At 34.4% G+C, this 8,886-nt stretch overlaps 1 long non-coding RNA gene across 1 annotated transcript in view; it reads right to left on the reverse strand.

Moving 5' to 3' along the window:
• Positions 1 to 8,639, reverse strand: part of LOC311619035 — a 558,421-nt gene extending 549,782 nt beyond the window's left edge. Inside the window, exon 1 of the long non-coding RNA XR_014794436.1 lies at positions 8,576 to 8,639. This is a non-coding gene — a long non-coding RNA (uncharacterized lncRNA). The remainder of the gene's footprint in view (positions 1 to 8,575) is intronic.
• Between the last annotated feature and the right edge of the window lie 247 nt (positions 8,640 to 8,886).

The raw sequence follows: 8,886 nt of genomic DNA on the forward strand, positions 1-8,886 counted from the left end.
CCCAGTCAGGGCACATATCTGGGTTGCAGTTCAATCCCTAGTCAGGAAGCATATGGGAGGCAACTGAGCAGAGTTTCTCTCTCACATTGTTGTTTTTCTCTCTCTTCCTACCTTTCTCTCTAAAATTAATAAAAGCATATTCTCAGGTGAGGAATAAAAAATAAAAAAAACCTACCTCTTCTTCTTCACTTTAAAAAGCATGCCTTTGGCTCTATTTAAAAAACAACACTTCAGTGTAACATTAAAACAGGTGTAATAAAACTTTATTTTCATAACACTATAAAAACTAATGGGTCCATTTAGAGCACAATTAAAATGATGTAATTAGGATGTAGACTAGTCTGAAAGAAAGTTATCTAGTCTGGGCTTAGTTATACCACTGAACTGGGTATAGCTTTAAAATACTGTTTAGAAAATTCTGATAGTAAAATGTAGTCAGGGTAAAATTTATGTTTAAATTCTTTATTCTAGTGTCTTGATAGAGAGAGCTAAAATTCATTTAAATAAAATGAAGTAAAAGCTTTAAAAAAGCCCACTCTCACTTGATGAAAAATTCTTGAACATTAACTATGCCAAAATAACTACCTCTCCTGTGATAAGCTTGAGTGAAACTGTTTAGGACAAAAAGCTAGTGTTTTTTTTTTCATTAACTTTCATAAAAAAACAAAAACAAATTATGGGTTAGAAATTAAATTACACTTAAACATAGATAAAATGATTTTGTTCAGCCATGTCTGGAAGCAAAAGAATGATGGTTAGAGTGTGAAATAAAACTCATCTGCTTCCTCAGGCACTCTGTTAGGTCCCTGTGGAAGACAGATGCACCAACACAGCACTAAACAAATGCATTAACTTTATCACAAGCTACACTTTGTCCTCAAGCTTCCTTGTAATTGCCTGAAATGGTGAAGCACAGATACTAATAGGGGTCTCCAATCTATGAGTGAAACCAGAATCAGGTTGAGTGGCTTTATTAACCCATTTCTTGTAGGCCCTCACCCTAATTTGGCTGTCAAGATCTTACAATTTTGTAAACAAAGGGATGTGGATAAAAAAGATTTCCCAAGGGAAAAGGGAAAAATGTTATCCATGGGGCTTAGGACAGAAGATATAATAGTTTAAGGAATACTAACTAGGTAGACATATACTATAGTCAGTCTTCGGCATGACATAAAATAGTCCTTGAATTAAGGTAGGCTCCTATAGAATCCGTATCATGTCAATCATTCCCATTTAATTATTACCAAATTGATTTTTGGTATAAATGTCTTATACATCACTAGAGACCCAATGCATGAAATTTGTGCAAGGGGCTCGACCCTCACAGCCCCAGCTTCATCGGAAGCTTGTCCAGATGGTCTTTCTGCAGTTTGTTCTAATTAGCACATTAGTTCTTTATTATATAGGATTGGGGGATAAAGAACAACCTGTGCTTATTCTAAGCAAATGATTAAAAATATTTCTTAAAATATATTTCCAATGGGGCAAAGTCAAATAATACTTGTCTCTGCATGGATTATCTCATTTTTTTTCTAAAACACACAGCATGTTACATTTAGGTTTAGAATTAATTTTTGTATATCATGGGAGAAAAAGATCTAGCTCTTCTGTGTTTCAGGTAAGGCACAGAGCACACTCTTTTATCTGGGTCAATTTTGGCCACTGCTGAGTACCTTCTGACTGCAATATCCAAACCCTGTGTATTAAGACACTTTTTTTCTTATGGCTTGTCATTATGGAAAAACCTGCTCATGACCCTTTGGAAAACCCCTTGACTATTCTTATGCTCTCATTCCCCCATGTCTTAATAGTAATTAAGTAATATCTCCATATATTTTGCTGTTTTTTACTCTGCTGTAGATGCAAAGTTGACCTTGTAAAGATCTCCAGAAATCTCCTTGAAATTCTCTCATCTCTGGTACTGTGTCCTGCACACTCTAGCTGCCTTGACCTCTCAGGAATCCCAACTCGTTCTATTCCACTCAGGGAAACCACTCAACTCCACATTCTTGCTCTATATCATGAAGATTGTCTATGAGTATTATGCTAGTGGATATTACAGGGCTCAGATAATTTGTTTTTCCTCTGTCAGAGATAACTGACTTTTGTCTAATGACTAAAAACTGCCTTTCATTTATTTTGTATAGGTTTTAATTGTTAAAGAGGTAGTGTAAATCTAATACATACTAGTATTACTAAATCTTGGCCAAAAGCTCAAGTTTTGTGTCTTGTTTTTATCTCCATTTTTTCCTGTTTACATTTTAATTTGCATAATTTCAATGAGTTTATTTTCAAGTTCTCTATGGTGTGTAATGTCATGATAAACCTTTCAAAATGAATTCTTATTTCTAACTTATCTTTTCACTTGTAGCATTTCCTTTATACTCTTATTTTTTTAGGTTTAATATTTGCTAAATTTACCATATTTTCAGGCACGTTCTCTACATTTTCCACTAGATTCTTTAAGAGGTTATATATGGTATTTTAATCTCTGATTGATATTTCCATCATCTATGTCATTCTAGATTCTGTTTCTATTAGCTCTTTATTCCTTGGGTTGCTTCTTCTCCTCCCTGCCTTCTTTTCCAGCACTGCTTTTATGTTGCATACTGATTATGGGGAGAAAACAAAATTTTAGACAGTGATGTAAGTAGAATTTAGGCCAATAAATTAGTATGGTTCTTGTTTTCTTCAAACAAATAATGACAAATGTTTTGTCAATAGAGTTCGTAGATAAACTACTATAGGACTTATTATTGGCATAGTTATCTATATTGGAATGCATACTTTTAAATCCCTTGGTAGGGGTTGGGGTGCTCTTGCTACCTTGTTCTTTTATATATATATATATATATATATATATATATATATATATATATATATATATATATAATATATATATAATACTAGAGGCCCAGTGCACAAATTCATGCACCAATGGGGTCCCTGGACCTGGCCTGCAGGATTGAGCCAAAACTGGCTCTCCAACATTCCCCAAGGTGTCCTAAATTTTGAAAGGGTGCAGGCCAGTCAGAGGGACCCCACAGGTGCACAATTATAGCAAGGGAGAGACCAAGAGGTTGGTCAGTCTGAGAGGGACTGCGGGAGGGCTCCATGGTGTGTTTAGCCCATCTTGCTCAGTCCCCATCAGCCAGACCCCAGCAGCAAGATAACCTATAGGTCAGAGTATCTGCTCCCTGGTGGTCAGTGCACACCATAGTGAGCAGTTGAGTGGCCTTAACATATCGTTATCATGTTACACTTTGGTTGAATGGCCGACCTGTTGACCAGACACTTACCATATTAGGCTTTTATTGTATAGGATATTGTTATTGGCTTCAGAGAGGAAGGGAGAGAGAGAAAGAGAGAGAGAGAGAGAGAGAGAGAGAGAGAGAGAGAGAGAGAGAGAGAGAGACCAATGATGAGAAAGAATTATTGGTCCACTGCCTGGATTGGCCATTCTTCCGGGTTCCAGATTGGAGAGGGTGCAGTATGGGCTGAGGGTCACAACCTCCCTGTGCACAAATTTCATGCACCAGGCCTCTAGTAAACTATAAGAGGACATAATTCAAGCATATACAATAGTCATTTGTTAGAAATAGTCATAAAAAACTGTGGTGATAGAATTTATAAAGAGTATTGAAGAATATCATAATTTATGGAATCAATTTATGTCTACTAAGCTTTTTGATTTTTGAATTATCAATGCCCTGTTTACTGATAACTCATAAAAGTTTATTACAACTAATTAAAAGTGTTTTTTAAAAAATAACTGACTAATAAAATATAATCATATTATAGTACATAACTTAATCCAGATTATTTTAAGTAGGCTTGCTGCAACAATATTACATAAAAATAAAAATAAAAGATTTTATTTTTAAAAGAAAGAACATTATGAGAAATGGAAGTATTATCAAAATCTAGAAACAAATAATATAACTGTTTTTTCTAAAAATAGAGAAATTATTATTAACATTTGAACAGTTAATTATCATTTATTATGTGCATGTCAGAGTCCAGTAAGCATTTAAAGGTTATGAACACAAAAAAAGTTACCCTTTTTATTTTATAGTGATGAGTAGCTGATTTTTATTTTAATATTTTATTAAATTGTTGTATCTATTTGCAATGTTTGATTGAAAGTTTAAAACTGATTATTTTGTTTCTCATTTTATTTTGTTTCTCATTTTTTTTCCTCTAAGAGACAAACAATATATTTAGAAACATAATAATCTCTATTTTTGTAACTAAATATATTTTTGTTTTGTGGTCAACTTAAGGGAAGAAATTTATTTGATCTATTATTAAGTTGGTACCATGTTCTTCAAGATAAAAAGAACATTTTATATTTAGTGAGTCATTTTATATTCATACTAGAGGTCTGGTGAATGAAATTCCCTTATCCCAGTCTGCACCCACTCCAATCTGGAACTCCTTGGGAGAGGTCCAATTGCCAATTTAGGCCCGATTCCTGTGGGATCATGCCTAAAGTGGTGATCAGACCTCCCTTTCACAAGCTGGAACTGCTGGCTCCCAACTGCTTGCCTGCCTGCCTACCTGATCAACCCTAACCATACCTCTGCCAGCCCGATCAAAGCCTAACTGCTCCCCTGCAGGCCCAGTTGCCCCTAACTGCCCTCTCCTGCCAGCCTGGTCATCCCTAACTGCTTTCCCCTACAGTAGGGGTGTCGAACTCAATCAGAGAAGGGGCCAAAATCTAAAATCCAGCCTAAATCGTGGGCCGAATGGTTTACTGAACAGTCATAAACTGACAATGTCATAAACTGACAGCGGAGTGCAGTGATGACAGCGCGGTGCGGGCCACATTGCAAGGCCTGGCGGGCTGGATTTGGCCCGCGGGCTTTGTGTTTGACACATGTGCCCTACAGGCTTGATTGCCCCCAACTGCCCAAACATTGCATGCCTGGTCCCTCCCAACTACCCTCCCCTGCTGGCCATCTTGTGTCCACATGGAGGTGGCCATCTTTGAGCACATGGGGTGGCCATCTTGTATGTTTCAGTGATGGTCAATTTGCATATTACCTCTTTATTATATAGGATGCTCTTTTTAAACATTTAATGCATATGTGAGATTAAAATATATTAAGGATACCTTAATTAGTGCTGATATTTGTGATGAGTTGTTTATCTGTGATTATATAACAGTGTAGAATTCGAAAACTATTGTTTAGATATTTGATGTTTATGATACGTTTATTAAATAACTACTGTATGATATCTTAAGCACAAAATTGGTGATCATCTGATAATTTTCTCAAGATAAAACAAGATGTATTTAATGCTTGTTGAAACTGCCTTGAAATTTTTGCAAATGCATAGTAGATGGTTAAAATATAAGCCACCACATGTTCCAAAGATTTTAAGCTTTAAGTAGGAAAGTTATAGTATAAATACCATGATACATTTAGACCATTTCTATCTAATAATATCTATCCAAAGTAAAGTTCTTGAGAAAAAATTTTAAATAAAAATATTAATTACATTTTGTTTTACATTATTTGAACATAAATGAACAGATTTTCTTCTGTAAATAAGATATTTTATTCTTTACTAAAGAAATGTACATTTTATTGTTATAAATTCAATAATTTAAATATAAAAATTCTTACATATATGTAAACAAGAATGAGAAAAGAATTATAACAATTAGAAAGAAGGCTGTGTGATAGGATGTCATTGGAGAATGTAAATAAATGCTATCTAAATTGAAAAATATAATTTCAAAACTACTTCTTCCATTAATGTTTTATATCTTTCATAAAATTATACAAATTACTTAAATGTTAATGTTTATTACAAATAAAACATTCATCCTAAATTCAGCTGTTTGTAATTTCACAGGGTTTTCTCCATAAATTTTACATAAAATTTCATTTAATAATTATATATAGTCCATTTTACAGGAAAGCAAAAGCAGGAATAGAGAGATATTATTTATGGAATTTGGTAATTATAATAAGCTCTCCTCCTTGGTATAGGGCTATTTTTAAAATTTATTTTTTATCCCATCTTGCTTCATTTTTAAAGAAATGAACATATCAATTTTTTTAAAAAAAACTCCAAAAGATTATTATTTTTTAAAGTTTAATTTATTAAGAATTAAGTGATACTCCAAAAAATGCAATATGAAAAAATTAATGACAGAAGTCATATATTTTATAATAATTGCATGTGAAAAAAATTAAAAAGTGATATTTTGGACACATATGTCAGGAAAAGAACATTGGGGATTTTGAAAGAAAGAATATGTAACTTTGCCTCACTGGGAAAAATATTTTTTACACAAATAAGAAATTCATTACATGTCTAATTACTCCCTGTGTATCAGCCATATGCAAGGTCCAAAGATTCAATAGAAAATTAATCCAAAGCAATTGTAATTTAATAGAGCAGACTTCTTCTAGATAAGAGTAAGTAATTTATGGAAAATACTGCTCCTATGAAGAACAACTAGAATAGCCAGCAACAACAACAAAAAATGTCAGTCTGTTTGAAGTTATCAGAGGGCTGCTGAATCAACAAGAAGAAAAAGCACCCAAATTCTATGGAGGATAAAGCTACAGAGAAAAACTTCTGCCTTAGATATTTGTCCCTTTGAGGCATAGATCAAAATTGTTTTATACACACACACACACACACACACACACACACACACATATCTATACATCTATATATATATATATATTTTTCCCCTAGAAAAGAAACCTTGCAGGAAGACAAAGAAAACCATGAAATAAATGAAGATACAAAATTGAAAAATTGAGAATTGAGCAGCACAGAATTTTTTATTTTTTATAAAAAATATATTTTTTTTATTATTGATAGTATTACAGGTATTTCCCATCCCCCCTTTTCCCTCCTGCTTTCAACCCCTTCCCCCACCCCCAGGTCTTCATTACCCTATTGTTCCTGTCCGAGGGGGTATACATACTAGTGTACTAGTAAGTATATAAGTTCTTTGGTTTAGTTCTTCTTGTCCCTCTAGCCCCACATGGAGGTATGTCAGTCTGTTCCAAGACAAACTGAGAAAGACAAATATCACAAGATCTCACTTATTTGTGGACTCTAATGAACTGACCAACAAAATAATATCCAAAGCAGGGAGGCATGGAACTTTTTTCTTCTTTGACAACTAATAATCAATTTATAATATACAACCAATTCTTCCCTCAAGACCTGTGAATTGTGAAGTTGCCAAGGATATGAGTCTAAAAAGATGAGCTTAAACCATGGAAAAGCAAGTAACGTTTTTTGACACAAGGTTTTGCTAAGGCAAAAGATTGGGAGTTTAAAGAAAAATCTTTCAGTTGTAAGTTCCGGAGGGTTATATCGGAAGAGCTGGGTAACTCAAGATAGACAGAACCTTAGCAAAATCATGATCCACCACATGCTCAGATAGGTGCTTGGTGGGATTAAAGTTACCAGCCAGGCATCATCCTATCTGCCAAGCAGGGCGAAATGATAAGAAATGATAAGCCTTCTTAAATAAAAATAGCTTCAGGTGAAGTGATTTTCAACCAGTGTGCTGCAGCAGGCACACTGATGTGCCGAAATAATTTTTAAAACATGCAGTACCTGACTAGTTAGTTAGGGACACTGACCTCTTTCCCCTTAGATTGTTAAATAGAAATTGACAACAGCCAGCACAACAATAACCTCCTGGTGTGAATGAATCAAAGCCATACATTATTTTTGTCAGATCAGCAAAGTATATTTCCTGATATATTGCAGAATTTTAGTAATTCATTTATGTATGCCATGAGATGAAAAATGTTGTGAGTCACTGCTCACTGCATTTTGTAGATAATGTTTGTCACTCAATTAAAAAAGAATTAGTAGGGATACAGACCCATATGCAATGGCTTTGGGAGAATAGAAGAGTATTGAGTATTGAGTTTACTAGTTTCCATATGTAAATATTCCACCCTGAGCGGTTTCACACTATCCATGTAAAGTTATTCAATGCAGGGTTAGGAAGAGATGCTCACTGTCTATCCTCCCAAAGAGGTATGAGCCTGCTCTGGAACATCACTAAATGTGACACATGAGTATACAGTCAGACCACAGAAATAGACTGCAGAGTATCCAGACATTGACTCTTCCTGACAAGATATTTAAAATAAAATAGTTAGCCGGAACCGGTTTGGCTCAGTGGATAGAGCGTTGGCCTGCGGACTGAAGGGTTCTGGGTTTGATTCCTGTCAAGGGCATGTACCTTGGTTGTGGGCGAATCCCCAGTGGGGGGTGTGCAAGAGGCAGCTGATCGATGATTCTCTCTTATTGATGTTTCTAACTCTCTATCCCTCTCCCTTCCTCTCTGTGGAAAATCAATAAAATATATTTAAAATAAAATAATAAAATAAAATAAAATAGTTAATTGTTTAAAAGAAATAGGAAAATGGGTAAAATGAATAAGATTAAAAGTTTACTAAAATTATTATTATTATTTTTTTAAATATATTTTATTGATTTTACACAGAAAGGAATTGAGAGGGACAGAAACGTTAGAAACGTCAATGAGAGAGAAACATCGACCAGCTGCCTCTTGCACATCCCCCACTGGGGATGTGAACGCAACCAAGGTACATGCCTTTGACCAGAATCGAACCCGGGACCTTTCAGTCTGCAGGCCGACGCTCTACCACTGAGCCAAACTGGTCCCGGCCTAAAATTATTTTTAAAAAGAAGCAAATGACTATTCTAGATCTAAAAAAAAACAAACATAATAAAGTTTAAAAAAATTTGGATTTAGCTGAAAAAAAAAATCCAGGATAAGATTAGAAATTTTAAAATCATTTAATAGAAATTATCTGAATTGAAACACAGATAGAGAAAAAGAAAAACATACAGGGGAAAAATTGT

The sequence above is a fragment of the Pipistrellus hanaki genome, assembly GCF_964339955.1.
Source record: "Pipistrellus hanaki genome assembly, chromosome: 3".
Taxonomy (NCBI): domain Eukaryota; kingdom Metazoa; phylum Chordata; class Mammalia; order Chiroptera; family Vespertilionidae; genus Pipistrellus; species Pipistrellus hanaki.